The 16,967-nt window shown below is 50.4% G+C and overlaps 1 protein-coding gene across 1 annotated transcript in view; it reads right to left on the bottom strand.

Annotated features, from left to right (window-relative positions):
- Positions 1–16,967, bottom strand: part of TENM4 (teneurin transmembrane protein 4) — a 665,800-nt gene that overhangs the window by 303,737 nt on the left and 345,096 nt on the right.

Here is a 16,967-nt window from a genome sequence, read left to right on the forward strand (position 1 = left end):
GAAAAGGCGCCCTAAAGAAAAACCCTCTAAAAAAAAAAAAAAAGGAATGACATTGATCTTTTGAAAAGGCAAATTTTGTACCTTTCTTTTTTTAAAAAAAATTTATTTAGAGGTTTTTGCCATATGCACTCACTGGAGAGAAAGAGAGAGACAGAGACAGTGAAAAGGGAAGTGAGAAATCACCCCACAGGGAAGATGGCCACATCACAATCCCTTCTCTTCCATTCTCCTCCTGGGATCTAGGGCACATGCACATGCACCTGGTATGAGTTTTTTTTTTTTTTTTTGCTATAGGGCGCGCGTGCTCTCTAGAAAGACAGAGACAGAGAGATAGAAAGCAAGTCTCTCTGTCTGTCTCTGTCTTTCTGGCAAGCGCACACATCCTATAGCAAAAACCTCTCAAAAAAAAAAAAAGAAAGAAAGAAAGAAAGAAAGAAAGAAAGAAAAAAAGAGATAGAAAGCGAGAAATCACTCCTCCCTGCCAGGAGTGATGGCCATGTTGCAATCCCTTCTCCTCCTTTCTCCTTTCGGGATCTTGGGCACGCATGCACACGCGCCCAGCGTGAGTTTAAGCCACCAGGTCTGGGACTTGAACTGCGGTCGACTACATGGGAGTCCAGCGACATAGCCATTACACCAACTGCTTGTCCCTACACCTGGTATGATTTTCAAGCCACTGGGTCTGGGACTTGAACCATGGTTAGCCATGTCAGAGTCCAGCAACATAACCATTACACCACCTGGTGGCCCTTGTGCCTTATTTTTCAATGAGAGAGAAGGAGAGACAGAGATAGATACTGACATGATCTTGCCATGGTGCATTCCTTCCTGCCTAAGCCTCCCACTCAGCTGGGACCACCGGTGCATACCACCCTACCTGGCCCATTCAGGTTGGGCCAATAATTAATCCCAGGGCCTCCCATGTGACCTAGACCACTGAGCAGCAGCACCTTACTTCTTGCACCACCCAGGCTGTTTGCCCCATAGACTGTCCTACCTTCTGGATATACCTGTTTCCTCGTAATCGGATCCAGTTGAACACCTGAGGCAGTCCTGTCTCCTGTATGGTGAGATGTACATATCACTGCGTTCTATCAAGATGGCTCACTAAGGAGTTAAGGTCAGTCACTTGGTTGAGGGGACGGTTCCTACACTTCACAATGGAAAAGAACTCTGCTCTCTGTGTAATTAGCAAGTACTCTGTGGCATGAAATCCAGTCTCTCTGCATTACTTATCTAAACTGTCTCCACTCTCACCTATCCACCCATTCTCCCCTGGTTTTGGCTTCCATGTCCTGAAAACACCCTTAACAAGGTCACCATGGCCTCTAGCTGCCAATGTCAATGGACATTTTCACATTTGCGTTCTTGAGCCTTAGGTAGGACTGACTGCTAACACTGGGACCCCTTCTTTAAGGCAAGACCTCAGTCTTATTCACACTGGTACTCCGGGAACTGCCTCAGTCTTGGTGCAGATGGTGCTCCAGGAGTGTTTCCATGACAAGAAGATGAACGCATAGACGGTGAGACAGCCAGGACTGCAAATGAAGAAGCCTGGCTTCGAATCCCACCTTGACCACTCTCCATACAATGAAAGGGTGGATTTAAATCTGTGATGCTCATACTTTGAAAAAATGTCTAATCTTAGAAGTATTCTTTAAATAGGATCTTCAGAAGCAAATGTGGAGAGTGATAAAAAGAAGCTGCCGTGGCTGCTGCAGGGGTACAGGCCAATGGATGTGCCTCACTAGAATAGGGGCTTGGGGAAGGACCCGAGGGTGCAAGGAGGGAAAGGCCAAAGCCTGTGACCTGGAACATCGGTTTTGGCAGTGAAAGGAGCAGCTGGGAGGGTTGGCCTGCACTGGTCAGGTGTGGCCTAGTGCATCTGGGTGAAGAAAGCCAGACCAGGCCAGCTCAGAGCAGAATGGGTGCAGGGTCCAGGCGGGAAGTGGGAGTGACCGCTGTCTTCTCTCTGTCTCTATCGCTCCCTCTGAAGTCCTTTGTCATTCTAATGCTCTTTGATTCCCTCCCATTATCCCAGTGTTCATCCTTGCTGGGAGGGGAGTGCATCCCTGGATGAGGAACAGGGTGGGGGACAGGGACTTGGGGGCAGAGGCCTCTCATGCTCTGAACCACTCTGCAGGGATCAGGGCTCTTCCACTGAGTGAGTCGGTGACCTGAGAAGCCTGCCCATTGTCTAGGCCTTAAAGGGCCAGTGCCTCTAACCATTAACCCACCTCAGGACAAAGGCCATCACCAGCTCAGACAAATAAGCAGCTTAGCCAGATCTCATGCATCATCTTGTCACCCATGCAGGGGCCCACAGGGGCGTCTTACAAAGCTGAGGGCCGAAGTGCAACTCAGCGGTTTCCATTCAGGGTCTCTGGCAAAGTGCGCATAGCCTCATCCTCAGGGCAGGAGGATGGATGAGGCCAGGGGTGCGGGGCCTCTCATCTGCTCTGGAGCTTCCCCTAGACCTCCTGGCTTCCTGACGGTGCTCATAAAAGGGGGATGACAACTGTTAGATGAGGAAGGCGGCCGTGTGTGTGTGTGTGTGTGTGTGTGTGTGTGTGTGTGTGAAGAGGTTGTGTTGAAGAGCCAGGCACACATGGGGTGTAAAATGCCACACCTTACCTATGAGACCTTGGGAAAGTTTTGTACCTTTCTTATTTTTCAATGAGAGTGACAGTGTGTGGGAGAGAGACAGAGATAGTTATTATCGACAGAATCTAGCCACAGTGTGTTCCTTCCTAAGCCTCCTACTCAGTGGGACCACAGGTGTGTGCCATCCTGCCTGGCTGATTTAGGATGGGCCAAGGACTAATCCCAGGGCTTCCCGTGGAGCCTCAGCACCACCCCACTTCCTGCAACACTGCAGCTGGGCCTATGTGCCTCCTCAGGCTCAGTTCAATAAAATAATAAGTAGAACAATAACACCAATAATAGGAATTTGCATTCGTTAAGACTTTACCATAACCAGATACTTTGCTAAGTACAGATACATTATTTCACACGGAGTCCTAACAATGCCTAGGAAGTAGTAGGTTTGTAATTATTATCGCCACTTTACACATGAGGAAAAATTGCAACTCAGATGCTAAGTTGTTTGGTAAACAGCACAGCTAACAATGACGGAGCCAGAATTCTAACGCACACTCTTAACTCTTCTGCCCTAAGCCTTGCAGCTGTGCAGGTTGGATGGGGTGGGAAGAGTGCGGTGCTTAGCGCAGCGCCTGGCCCTCTGCGGGTGCTCACTAACAGGATCTGCTCCTCTGTCACATGGTCCAAAAGAGCAGCCAGACCTGTGAGGTTCCAGGCTGCACTTGCCCTGACACCTCTCTGTGAGCTCTGAAATGAGTGAGGTGTAAAGTAACACATCTGCCCACAGCCCTGCTGCTCACCTCCTCCCTACTCAAACCCAGGGAAAATCGAGTCTGCTGATGGGCTGCTCCCTGAGGGCAGGGGGCAGGGTGGGCTGGAAAGCTGGCCCCAACACTGTAGGTCTTTCCTCTCAATGGAAGGTCCTCTGGGTCCTGCCCCTACACTGGACCTCAGCGCCTCCTCCCTTGTTTCCTACGCCTGTGACTGGACCCAGACGGCATGGGTGAGCTCTGGCCGGGCTCGCTCTCTAGCAAATGATTCACCACCGCATACACCTAGTGAACATAGGAGTGAATGAATGTTTGAGGAAATAAACGCTGTTAGATGTCTAAGATCCCGCGATCAGGCTGGGAGCATTTGGTGGCTCACGAATAACAGACATGCAGAGCATGAACCTAGCTCCTCCACCTTCTACCAGACCCCTGGTCTTAGTCTGCTCGGGCTGTCCTAACAGAATTCCACAGCCAGGAGGCTCAAACCACAGAAATACATTTTCTCACAGTTTTGGAGGCTGAAGTTCAAGAGCAAGGGTCTGATGCGGCTGGGTTGCTGGTGAGGACTCTTCCTACCCTGCAGATAGCCAGAGTGGAGAGATCTCTGGTGTCTCTTTCTCTTTTATAAGGATACCAGTTTTATTGGCTCAGGAATCTGAATTAACTCCTAAGTAGAACAATAACACCAATAATAGGAATTTGCATTCGTTAAGACTTTACCATAACCAGATACTTTGCTAAGTACAGATACATTATTTCACACGGAGTCCTAACAATGCCTAGGAAGTAGTAGGTTTGTAATTATTATCGCCACTTTACACATGAGGAAAAATTGCAACTCAGATGCTAAGTTGTTTGGTAAACAGCACAGCTAACAATGACGGAGCCAGAATTCTAACGCACACTCTTAACTCTTCTGCCCTAAGCCTTGCAGCTGTGCAGGTTGGATGGGGTGGGAAGAGTGCGGTGCTTAGCGCAGCGCCTGGCCCTCTGCGGGTGCTCACTAACAGGATCTGCTCCTCTGTCACATGGTCCAAAAGAGCAGCCAGACCTGTGAGGTTCCAGGCTGCACTTGCCCTGACACCTCTCTGTGAGCTCTGAAATGAGTGAGGTGTAAAGTAACACATCTGCCCACAGCCCTGCTGCTCACCTCCTCCCTACTCAAACCCAGGGAAAATCGAGTCTGCTGATGGGCTGCTCCCTGAGGGCAGGGGGCAGGGTGGGCTGGAAAGCTGGCCCCAACACTGTAGGTCTTTCCTCTCAATGGAAGGTCCTCTGGGTCCTGCCCCTACACTGGACCTCAGCGCCTCCTCCCTTGTTTCCTACGCCTGTGACTGGACCCAGACGGCATGGGTGAGCTCTGGCCGGGCTCGCTCTCTAGCAAATGATTCACCACCGCATACACCTAGTGAACATAGGAGTGAATGAATGTTTGAGGAAATAAACGCTGTTAGATGTCTAAGATCCCGCGATCAGGCTGGGAGCATTTGGTGGCTCACGAATAACAGACATGCAGAGCATGAACCTAGCTCCTCCACCTTCTACCAGACCCCTGGTCTTAGTCTGCTCGGGCTGTCCTAACAGAATTCCACAGCCAGGAGGCTCAAACCACAGAAATACATTTTCTCACAGTTTTGGAGGCTGAAGTTCAAGAGCAAGGGTCTGATGCGGCTGGGTTGCTGGTGAGGACTCTTCCTACCCTGCAGATAGCCAGAGTGGAGAGATCTCTGGTGTCTCTTTCTCTTTTATAAGGATACCAGTTTTATTGGCTCAGGAATCTGAATTAACTCCTGAAAGGCTCTACCTCCAATACAGTCGTATGGCGGTTTAGGGCTTCGGAACAGAAATTTTGAGAGGACACGGTTCACATCCATAGCAACCTATAGGCCCGTAAGACTGAACTTTCTTCCAGCAGAACCTCAGTGTGTAAACTCGCCTATGGTCCTTGGGAATTAGCCTCTTCCCCCAGGAAGTTTCCTCTAGCCCCACACATCCCAGCACACCCTTCCACTCTGTTTCCCTCACTGGGCCTGCTTTAGGCAGAGCTGTGTGGGCGGGTGTCTATCTCAACAGCCAAGGCGGGCACTGGCTCCTTTCTTCCTCCATGGGCCCTGGCCCAGAGTCAGCCCTTTATAATCACTTGTTGAACGGAATGAGTTCTGGAGGACAAACAAGCCCCATTTCTTCCCATGACACTCCAAATCCGAGTCCTTCTCCTGTTCTCACTCCAAATGAACGAGGTTTTGTTGTGTTTGGAAGCCTTTGCTCCCAGCATGGCTATCCATTCCTCACACTGGGCACAAGGAGGGGATGTTCTCTGGCCCCTCAAGAATCATGTGAAGTCTGCACCAAAAGCTAACAGCTGGAGGGTGGAGAGGGACTCCTAAGGGCCTGAGCCACCAGCAGGAGGAAGGCAATAGGGAAGGTGTGCAACAGGGGCTATGTGAGGAGGACCTGGATTTGGACAGATCACCCTGGGATGGTAAAAATGGCTTATATGGAGAGACAGGAGTCAGGGATGCCAGGGAGGATGCTACTGCGGTGGCCCAAGGTGAAGGAAACAGTAAGAAACATTTAGCTATATGGAATGACATTTTGCAAAATTAGCAGGTAGGTAGGGATCATCTCAGTTTCCATTTCTGCTTCTCGGGATGAGAGCAGGCAGGTGATCACTACTTCAGTTTTGATTGGATAACCTCATCCTCTAGAGATGCTTTCCATTCTTTGCCAAAAGCAAGAAGGGAGTCTCAGGGAGACCAGTGAACACAGTGCCTGCTGGATCCTCAGTGTCTTCAATGTCATCTCATTCATCTTGGAAACACACCAAGACTGTGATTTTTATCCCCATTCTGCAGATGAGCCACTGGGTGAGAGAGGTGCGCTTAGGGAGGTCATGCAGGGAGTGGGGAGGGGAACGTGGTTCACGTCAGGTGTGTATCCCCCAGAGCCTTCCCCAGGGCATCTAAAGAGAGTTTTCTGGAAGTGCAAATGTGCGGATTACTATTGTTAGTTGGTGCAGCAGCTTCCCAGAGTTATTTATAGAAATATGCTTGCCAGGAGGGAGGGAGCAGAACATAAATGAATTACCAGTCACTTTCCTCTCCTTTCAACTCCAGAGGGGAGGGCCAGCTGGCCAGAAGGAAAAAGCATCAGGGCAGACAGAGACTCGCAGCAGCTGGGACTCCTGGAATGGAAGGAGCACAGCTCCGCAGCAGCCCTCGGAGGCCCTGTTTCTAAGACCCCTTGTTATGTTTGTTTAGCTGCTGCCCCAGGCTCGCTCCCCCACCCTAAATCTTTGGAAATCACCCAGGACAGGGAAGGGGATTAAAGGTCCATCTCCCGGGACTTTCAGGACTCTAGGCAGAGCTGTTAATTGCTGTGGCTTCTCCAGGCCTGGAGGGGTTTGAGTGAAGGAATCCACTTTCCTTCCAGGGCCATTGGAACAAAACCTGGGGTTACAGAAGAGGAATAAAGAAACTGATGTTCACCCGGGCACCTACTCTGTAGCAATCACTGCTCTAGAAGCCCTGTCTATATTTTCTCATTTACACAATTTTGTGAAGTACTGTTAAAGGCTATCTTTAATTTACAGAGGGAACGGAGACCCAGAGAGGTTAGTTAATCACTGTGGCTGCACAGCGAGGACCAGCAGGCCTCTGTAACCTGCCTTTTCCTGCCATGGCTCTACAACATGGTGTTTCTGTTTTCCTCTGGCCTCGGCCCTTTCAGGCCTTGTAAAGCAGAGGGATTTTTTTATTTTATTTTATTTTTTAGTTGTTTAATCTCAAACACCTATATAAACAGTGGCAATTCACAGGGAGAGGGAGGGGAGGGAGAAGCAGCAGCCACAGGGTTTCCAGGACCCAAACTGGGAGCCATTAACCAGTAATGGGGGATCCAGCTGCACTCAAAGCACCCAGCTCAGACTGATGACAGGGGCAGAGGGCAGGAGGCTGGGAGGGGGGCGGTGGGGACAGCTGCCTCCCTAAAAGCACATTTAGGAAAGGGAAGGAGGATGGGAGCAGCAAGAGATGCTTATTCTCAAGGGGGGTGGGGAGGAGGAAAAGGAGGAGGAGGGTGGCACTGGAAGCCTAGACAGAGTAGTGAGAGCCACAGAGCCGCATGCTCCATGGGCGTGACTTCAGGCGACACAGTGAGAACTGACATTAGATGACCCTGACTCACAAGCAGGACGGCTTCTACTTTCTTTCAGCACTTTGGAGAAGGTCTTGGTGTGGGAAGACCCGACACTCACAGTGCTCCTGGTCACCGAGGGCGACCTCAGCCCTGTCCCTGCATAGGCTGCTCGCACCAGCATGGGAACACCCGCTCTGGCTGCATTCACTCTCGCACTCTGCCTTCTATCTATGACAAGTCATGCTCGCCATGTGGCAAGCCAATTACGGCAGTCATGTTCAATTTCCCTTGGAAATAAAAAAATTCACTTAAGTAAAAAAAAAAAAATTTTAAAAAAGGGGGGCCATTTAAGGAAACATAAATAATGGTGTAGGTTGTCCCACTGCCCTGCTATCTACTGCAACAGTGACGCACAAATAAGGAAGACCCAGGGATGCTGATTTCACTCAGTTCTCACACTGCCCAGAGCAGAGGCTGGAGTCAGGGACGAGGCCTTTGAAGGTGGCACCACAGGGTGGAGGCAGAGCTGGGGTAGGAAGCCTGGTCCCCTGACCCCAGGCATGAGCCTCCTATCAGCAGGGCTCCATGATAGCTCAGGCAGGATTGGGACCAGGCATCTCCAGGTGAGCTTCAGAGCTGGAACACTGAGCTGACGTGGGTGACAGCGATCTCTACAGGTCGGACTGACAGTTCAAGAGCAAATTCAACTGTCTCCAAGGTGGGCAAAGGGCAGCTCTAGCTGAGTGGATTACACGCGCGGTGCCCACAAGACCCCGCCTCCAGCCGACCTCACAGGACGGTTCTGGGATGATGGACAGGGGTGAGTCTGGGGCACCAGAGGGCCGCATGAACGTTAGATGCGCCAATCTCCAACTCTCCCTGGCCTCCTTCCAAGCCCTGTTCAACAGTCCGGGCCCTGTGGTGACAGGAGATGTTTTCAGATGTGGTCTGGTGTCCATGAGGGCCGCACAGAGCAGGCCACTGACATTTAACAGGGACACCAGCCAGGCTCTGTTTCCAGATGGGAAACGCCAGACACAGGGCTAACATGCCCTCCTCAGGGGGTGGTCTAGGAATTCCTAGATCTAATCAAGCCGTACACCGAAAATGTTATTTTTGTATCTTGTAATGCAATGGTATTTTTGGGAAATTAGTGGAAAAGGAACTGTGCTGAGTCTCCAATCGTGTCACGTGAGTGACTAATTAGAAGGCCCTGCTTCTCCCAGGACGTTAGGTTACATTAATTCCAAGTGTGACCTGTTTATTTTGCAAGGTCAGGAAGAAGCCTTACCTCCTGGAAAGCCAATGTGGCAATTAAATTAGAGTCATCAGAGCTTGCCTGAGGTAACGTATGAAAAAGGGCTTTGTAAACGGTATAAAAACAGAAGTGACCCCTCGAGGTTGTTCCCACTGCCCCCAATTAGGGGGCATAACCATGTGGCCCTGGTGGGAGGCTCAGGTGAGGGCTTGTCTAGTTAATGGGGACACCTGGTAGGGGAAAGAGCACTGAAGCCTGGGACCATGCTTTGAATCTTGACTCTGCACTCGGGCAAATCGCTCCGTTTCTGGGAATCTCCACGGCTGTATTGTGGCCGTGGCTCGATGCCCTGTGCCTGGGGAGGGGGTGGTACCTGTGTATGAAGGGGGGAGGCTGGAAAGGAGGAAGAAAGGAAATCAACACATTCTTCGGGTTTGATTTTAGCACCTCCAAGTGCCAGGCGCTATGCCAGGTACTGTGCCTGGCACTGGCCATCCCTGTGGGCCAGGATGAGGAGACCAGACATGGGAACAGCCTTCTCTCAGACTGTGAGGAGGGAGGGGGACCGTACCCCAGAAGTGCTCTCAGGAAAGACTCCTTAAGAACTCAGGGTCCCTCTAGACTTCAGAGAACTGCCCATGTAGCCCCTTTCCTGAATTCCCAGGCCCGCGAGCCGGCCAGGCCTCCGGTGCTGCCCCTGAGCTCTGCAGCAGTGGGACCCAATCTCCCCAAACTGTAACCATGGGGTAACGCCAAGGGCATTGAAAGAGGCTCCAGGCACCAACTGGCTCCTACATCATGCTTCCAAGTTACCCAGTTACCCACATGACCCCATAGGCAAGTGACTAATCTTGAGTCCTGCTTCCCCACTGTAAAAAAAAAAAAAAAAAAGGCACAGCTCAGATCATGCCTGTCAGCCACCTGAAACCCTGAGACCACGTGTTTTCATCCAAACTCACAGGCTGGCAAAACCTAACCTGACCTGAGATGTGTCTTAGAGTCTTTTATTAGTTTTTTTAATCCCACTAGTGTGACTATTCATAACAGCAGAAATAGTGCTGTGCTTGATTACTGTGAACGTGGTAGACGATTGCAGAATAACAGGTACTCTGCTTTTCTTTTTTTTTTTTTTAAAGAATTATTTATTTAATTGTAAGTATTATAATCATTATTTCATTTGCTATAGGGCACAAGTGCTTATGAGAGAGAGAAAGCAAGCCACCAGGTTCGGGACTCAAACCGTGGTTGGCCATGTGGGAGTGTCCAGGGACGCAACCAACATGCCACCTGCTGGCTCCCTCTTTGTTTCTTAAATTTGAAATTTTCTGACTTCTGAAATGCATCCAAATCTAAGAGTTTCATTTCAAGAACTTTGACTCCATAAGTTAAGTGCCTACTTCACAGGGATTCCCTGCTTAGGATATCCTTCACCCCTCGTCTCTCTAGAAAACATCAACAAACGCAAAGAAACGAATAAAAGAAGAACTCAGTTTGTCTTGCCACCGATAGTTACTTAACGTCTCTACATAGCTGATGTAGTAAGAATTTACCAATGGGGCATGGTTATATCACAATCCCTTCTTCTCCATTTCTCTAAATACCGAATTTTGGGTGCACATGTGCGCTTTTTTATTTTTTATTTTTGTACCCATGCACATGGACCAGTCATGTTCCTTAAGCTGCCAGGTTAGGGACTCAAACTGTGGAGCTGACCACGTGGCATCCTGTGGCCTTAACCACCATACCACCTGCTGGCCCATATCCAGTGTGTTTTAACAAGCCACAGGGGGTGGGATTAGAAGTATGGTAGGTCATGTGGGATCTGGCTCCCTTAACCACTAGGATACAGGACCAGCCCAGAATTAATTTACCAGCAAGGGTCTTTGGATGCAAAAGAACTGAAAGAAAACTGCCTGAAAACCTTACACACCCCAATGTCCTTTGTCCCTAGGAACTTGGTAAACAGGCTGGCCCACAGAACTGTTGCTGGTAAGGAACAACAGAGAGGCCTACGGTGAAATCCACAGTGAAAGGAGACAAAAATCTCACTGGACACGTCCTCTCAGCAGCTAGAGACAGGCTGGATTTTGCCTTCTGATTTCAGAGACTGACTTAAAAGGACCCTGGCAGCCTCCCCTGGGGGGCTCTGGATAGACTCTAAATTAGGTTGAATTTTTTGTTTTGTTTTGCTTTAAGAAAACACTTTTAGAAGGAGCTTGCATACATAACACTGTTTCCCATTCAGAAAGAAAAATAAACACTCCTCCACTGGATTGGAAGTCAAAACAAAATAATCCCAGCTGCTTAAGACCCAAGAAATTCAATGAAACTGCCAGAGGAGGGTGATGCTGGCCAGTGGGAAATGGCTCAGGGGAGGTAGGAGGCCCAGTGCTGATATAATAGCATGGGCGGCCGACAGCAGGGCTGGGCCGTAGGGAAGCCAGACCGAGATGTGCCGTCTGGGTCATCTGCTCTGACTCGTCTTGGAAAAGCGTACAGTGCACACAAAACACAACCAAAAGACTCCACGCTATGGCATCAGACGGATCTGCGGTTCCACCTGGCAGGTCTGTCATTTAGAAACTGTGTGATGTAGGGTCAGACCCAGAGGCAGAGTGGTTAAGTTCTGTGCATATGGAGCTGGATCCCATATGGACGACTGTGGTTTAAATCCTGACCCTGATGGCTTGAAAAACAGGCAGGGCACATGTGTGTGCACGCCTACAATCCTGATGGTAAGGAGAAATGGAGGAAAAGGATTGTGGCATGACCGAGCTCCATTGAGGGGTGCTTCTTCTTCCTCTTCTTCTTCCTCTTCGTGTTTCTCTTTCTCTCTCTTCCTCTCTGATGAATGCACATAACCTCTGACAATACAAGAAGAAGCTGAAGGAGGAGGAGGAAGAAGGGAGGAAGAAGGGAGGGAGAAGAAGATGCAGCTGTGTGATTGTGAGAACGTTATTAACCTCTCTGGGATTCTGTCACTTCAGTGACACTAAACTGGGCTATATCACAGGGCAGCTGAGAGCCACTGATCTATTGAGATAAAAAACCTCTCACCTACCAGGTGCTTCACAGTGAGTGGGAAGTAAGCAAGAGGACTCCTGCAACCTGGAATCCTTTTTTAATTTTAATTTTGTATTATTATTAGTTTTCAATTTGCCATGGGACACATGTGCTCACCAGAGAGAGACAGAGAGAAAAAAAAGCGAGAAAGCAAGCCGCCAGGTCTGGGACTCGAACTGGTTGGCTACATGGGAGCTCAGCACCTTAACCACTACGATACCTGCTGCCCCCTGGAATCCTTTTAAAACCAGCTTTTCTTTGGTAGGATTCCTCTTGCTTTTTCCAGATTCCTACTAAGGAGGAGGAAGAAAGAGCAGGATCTGGCCTTGGACCCCAAAATCAAACAAACAAAAAAGAAAGAAAATAGGGTTCTGGTGTCAAGCAGGTGCCAGCTTGCATCTTTGCTGTCCATGTCCCTCAAGAGCAGTGAGAACTGGACAAGTCCCTATCCCTCACTGGGCCTCAGTTTCCTGAACAGTGAAATGGGGAAGACTTGAAGCATAGGGAGAAAAGACTTACACATGGAGGGGCCTGTCCACTGTAAACCCCCTACCTGCTCCTACTTTACCTAGGCTTTGGGATACTGCAGTCAGCCTTCTCTGAGCTAGTTATTTCCTGGCCCTCTTACATATCGACCCCTGGGTCAGCAGGTGGCATGGCAATTAAGGCACCAGACTCCTACAAGGCTGACCACAGCTTGAGTCCCAGACCCAGTAGCTTGAAAAATCACATGAGGAGTGTGCATGAGTGCCACAGATCACAAGAGGACAACGAGCAGAAAGTACTGTGGCATGGCCGTTGCCCCGGTGTGTGTGTGTGTGTGTGTGTGTGTGTGTGTGTGTGTGTATGATTTCTCTATTTTCCTCTCTGTCTCTCTCTGGTGAGCACATGTGCCCTACAGCAAAAAATATAAAAACCTGAAGAAAATTACTCAGAAAAGTTTCTATGGGGTAGGGACAAATACTGACAATGCTGAACCACTTCCTTAGCTTTTAAACTGTGACAAGTATACACACACACACACACACACACACACACACACATATATATATATATACACACACATATTTTTTTGAGAGAGTTTTCTAGAGGCCATGTGTGCTTGCCAGCGAGATGGAGAGATAGAAAGTGAGAAATTAACCACCCCCCCCCCCGGGGGGGGGGGGGGGGGGAGGGCCATGTCACAATCTCTTCTCCTCCATTCTCCTCTCGGGATTTTGGGCATGTGCACATGCACACTTGGCATTAGTTTTAAGCCGCCGGGTCTGAAACTTGAACCATAGTCAACTATGTGGGAGTCCAGCGACATAACCATTACACCATCTGCTGGTCCCGACTAGTTATTTTAATGACATCTTTCTTGACATAGATGAGTGAATTCTGGATGAGTACCCTTGGGGGAGGGTTAGGATTTGGATCACAGAAGGAGTTAGTTTCCCTGTTTTCTTTTCTGTCTGGGATTCCCTATTCTCTTTGCACTTCACATGGGGATTCTGGCAGGGCAGTGGAGAGACTGGGCAGACCTGGGACTGCAGCCTGGATGGAGTTGACACAGCTGTGGGCAGAAGGCCTCCTGGGGAGGTGCCCCTGGGAAGGCTGGTGAGAGTCAGCTCCCACCAGAGGGAACCACCTGGTTTTCATCCCTAGGAGCTAGAGGGGCATCTTTCTCAATGAAAATGCGTTTGGATTAAGACCCAGGGGAAGCAGGCCTAAAGCCCATGCTCTGTTTAGGGTGGCCTCTAAAGCCTTGAGTTGGGGGAAAGGAATGGGGATGTGGAGAAAGGAAGTGTATTGGCTTTATTATTATTTAATACCCCCCAAAGCTTATTTATTTCTTCTATGAGTGAGAGAGACAGAAGGAAATGCAGAGAGCAGCCCCGACAGGGTTTTGATGTCACTGTCCAGCCCCCACTTTTTTAAACTCCATGACAACCTCGAAAGGGTTTTCCCATCTCACAGATGGAATAACTGATGATTTGAGATGACGGGAACCTTGCCCCGGTGTGCACACCTGGGATCCAAAGTTGGTTTGACTGTAACAATCACACTCTCAGCTATGCTGTGGTCCTTCAGGGGATGGCAGTGCATGCTCACTCACTCACTCATTCAATTAACACTAAATAAAAAGTATCCATGAGGCCATGCACCACGCTGCTAAAGTGGTTATCTCTGGGAGGAGGGATTGCAAGAAAACGTCCCATTTTATCTTTTCGTATTATTTGATGTTAACAGACATTTTTGCTTTTATAATGAATAAAAACAATAAGGAATGCCCCACTAAAACTATTTTGCATTTTTCATTAAAAAAATAAAAAAGAAACAAAACCTACACTGTTGGGCTCCTATGGAGCGAAGCTCATTTATCTCTCTATGTGCCAGTGCTGAGTGGGTGCATGGCAGTACATGCAGGTCCTGAGCAAAGGGAAGACCCCTCAGTTCAGGGCTTCAGGGACAGGAAGGCAGCAATAGGGTGTAGCTAAGGGGTGAGATTTACTGAGCTCACTTGTGACCCCTCCCAGAGCAGACCAGTAAGGACCCAGACTTCTTCAGGCATGAGGCACATGCATTACCGGTCTTCAGCATGACACTCAGCCAAGGCCCTGAAGAAAGAATCTGAAGTGTCTCAAGTCCTCTGGGGAGCAGGCTACAGGGTAGCAGATGTCCCTCAACTTCCCCACACATCAATAATGTAGTAACACCATCAATTTGCCTTGGATTGGTCTTGTTTGGTTAATTATCAAAGGGAGAGATTAAAGACTTTAATCTCCTGTCTCCTCCTTTACCTGCAAGGCTTATTTATACAGAAAAGAACAAAGAGCGTCATCATGTACATATTTTTTTTCTCCCAGTATACTTCAGAAGGCAAGGGCCCCTCTGCCAGCACGCCGTGACATTCCTGGAATAAGAACACCTTAGAGATTGCTCCCTCACCAGTGAGATGGGGAAACTGAGGCCGAGAGAGGAGCAGTGATCTGCCAGTGAGCCGCAGAGCCCGGAGGCCCAGGTCTCTCCACTCCCGGCCCAGGGTTTCTGTTTCCGTGAAACACGGGCACATAACAGACATGAAGAGCAGCAGCACTGAGCCCCCAACAGAAAGACCCCACCCTCAGGAAGCAGAAGAAAAGGCCCCAGAGGAGGCTCTGGTTTTCCATCAAAGAGACCTCAAGGCCTAAACTCTGCTAAGAGAACCATCCAGGCCAAAGATCTCTCTGGTTTTCAGAGCAGAAAGTGTTGCCGCTTGGGAGGACCTCAGTTCAGTACCTGGAGGTACTCAGGCAATGCTCCCTCTGTGGCAGGCTTCCCCTCTCCCCTGCTCAGACTCTGTGTCCCCACTTCCCCTTTGCCTGAACGCCCTTGGTATTAATGCTCCCGGTCACTTCGGTCTGGCACCTGCTCACTCCTTCTGACCAGCCAGTGTTTCCTGCAGGAGGAATGCCCAGCTCCCCTAGACAGAGCGAGGCTCCCTCTTCGGTGACCCACACACTTGGTTGCTACCTCCTTCATTCCTAGATAGTACTGATCTACTCTCAGGAGAAAAGGAAGCACCTGACATGTCTTGTCACATCCCTCAGTGCCAGGCAGTGTGCTGGGAGCTTCCGTCTCAGCCTTTCTCAATGCTCTGCCCAGAGTGGGAGCAACCAGGGTAACCATGGCATTCGCTGAACTCTGTCCCAAGCAGTGATGGCCACGCATTTTGGGGTGGGTGCGATTTTGCTCACTTCACCCTTGAGGAACACAGGCAGAGTGACTTGTCCCATGTCCCCCAACAGTAACAGCTTCTATTAAACTCAAAGCTGATGATTCCAGATCGCAGGGACTCTGGGACCTCTTTGGATCTCTGTCTCCTTTTCCAGAATCTGGAAACTCAGTACCACACAGGCATCTCCAAATAAATGTTTGCTGAATCAACACACAACCTTCAGTGTTATTTGTGGGAAGACAGCCTCGGCTCCTGATCTAGAATCGGGAGGTCCTGAGGCCATTGGCGTGTTCCTGGCTGCCTCATCCACACACCCCTCCCTAGAGGCTTGTCCTCTCCAGGACATCTTTGCAAAGCAGTGGACTGGCCTCTGCTGGCCGCAGAGAGGGCAAGCATGGTGGCCCAGTCTAACAGCTCCTGACCTGGGAAAGCCTGGTGGGCCTGGAGCGCTCCCACTGCCACCCCCACTCCCCACAGCCTCCTCTCCTTCAGAAAGCCAGAGCAGAGCTCAGATAAAGCTTGTCACTGGGGCCTGTGCTTAAACCCAGCGGCTCTCTGGGCACCATCAGCCTGCAGCTCCCTGCCACAGGAGGGTCCTCTGCCCCTGACTGGGAGGTCGGACTTTCAAAGCCAGCTCTGGGCTTGGGTAATCCGCTTCTCTGTTCCTTGGCTAAGGGGCCACGACCACCCCCTTGTGGGCAAGTTCTGAGGAGGGGCCAATGAAGCCACAGGTGACAGTGGCCGCCCAGCACTAGCCACTTCACAGGGTTCAAGCATCCACCTTTTCCTTTCGGGTGTCCATCTGCACCGTTACCTGCGGTGGCCTCTCCCTGAGGTGTCCGTCTTGCGGGGTCTGTGTGCCTCTGTCCGGGCGTCTGTCTGACCTATGTCCCGCCCTGCTGGGCAATGGCAGCCCGCAGGCCCCCAGCACACCCTAGCACGCGAGGGCAGGAGTCGGCCACTGACAGAGACAGAGCCACGCCAGGCCCGACGACACCCCGAGTCCCCCCACGCCAGGCCCCTCGGCCCCGGCCGCGCCGCCAACAGCAGGACAAACAGCACCCCGCGAAGTTAGGAAGAGAGAGGCACTTACCGTTCGCTGCGACCCCCAGGCTGGCGGAGCCACTTTTAACTAAGAATAAAATAGGGAAGGGTCCGGGGTGGCCGGGCCCCAGCCGTTGCGTGCCAACCGCCTCTGGCTCTCATTGGCCGGAGGGGAGGGGGGCGGGGAGGGGGACTGCTCAATAGGGGTGGATGAAGCGGATGAACAATGCAAGGGAGCACCTGCGGGCCACAAAGACAAACACAGACAGAAAAAAATAATGAAAATTGGTTTCGAGGCACACGGGGAGGGGGAGGGAGCAAAGTAAAACACGCATCAGTGGGGGAGGGGGCCTCCCAGCCTGGGGGGGGGAGCTCGCGCACACGGGACCGG

Source organism: Tupaia chinensis, unplaced genomic scaffold, assembly GCF_000334495.1.
Source record: "Tupaia chinensis unplaced genomic scaffold, TupChi_1.0 Scaffold139431_1, whole genome shotgun sequence".
In the NCBI taxonomy this organism is placed as follows: Eukaryota; Metazoa; Chordata; class Mammalia; order Scandentia; family Tupaiidae; genus Tupaia; species Tupaia belangeri.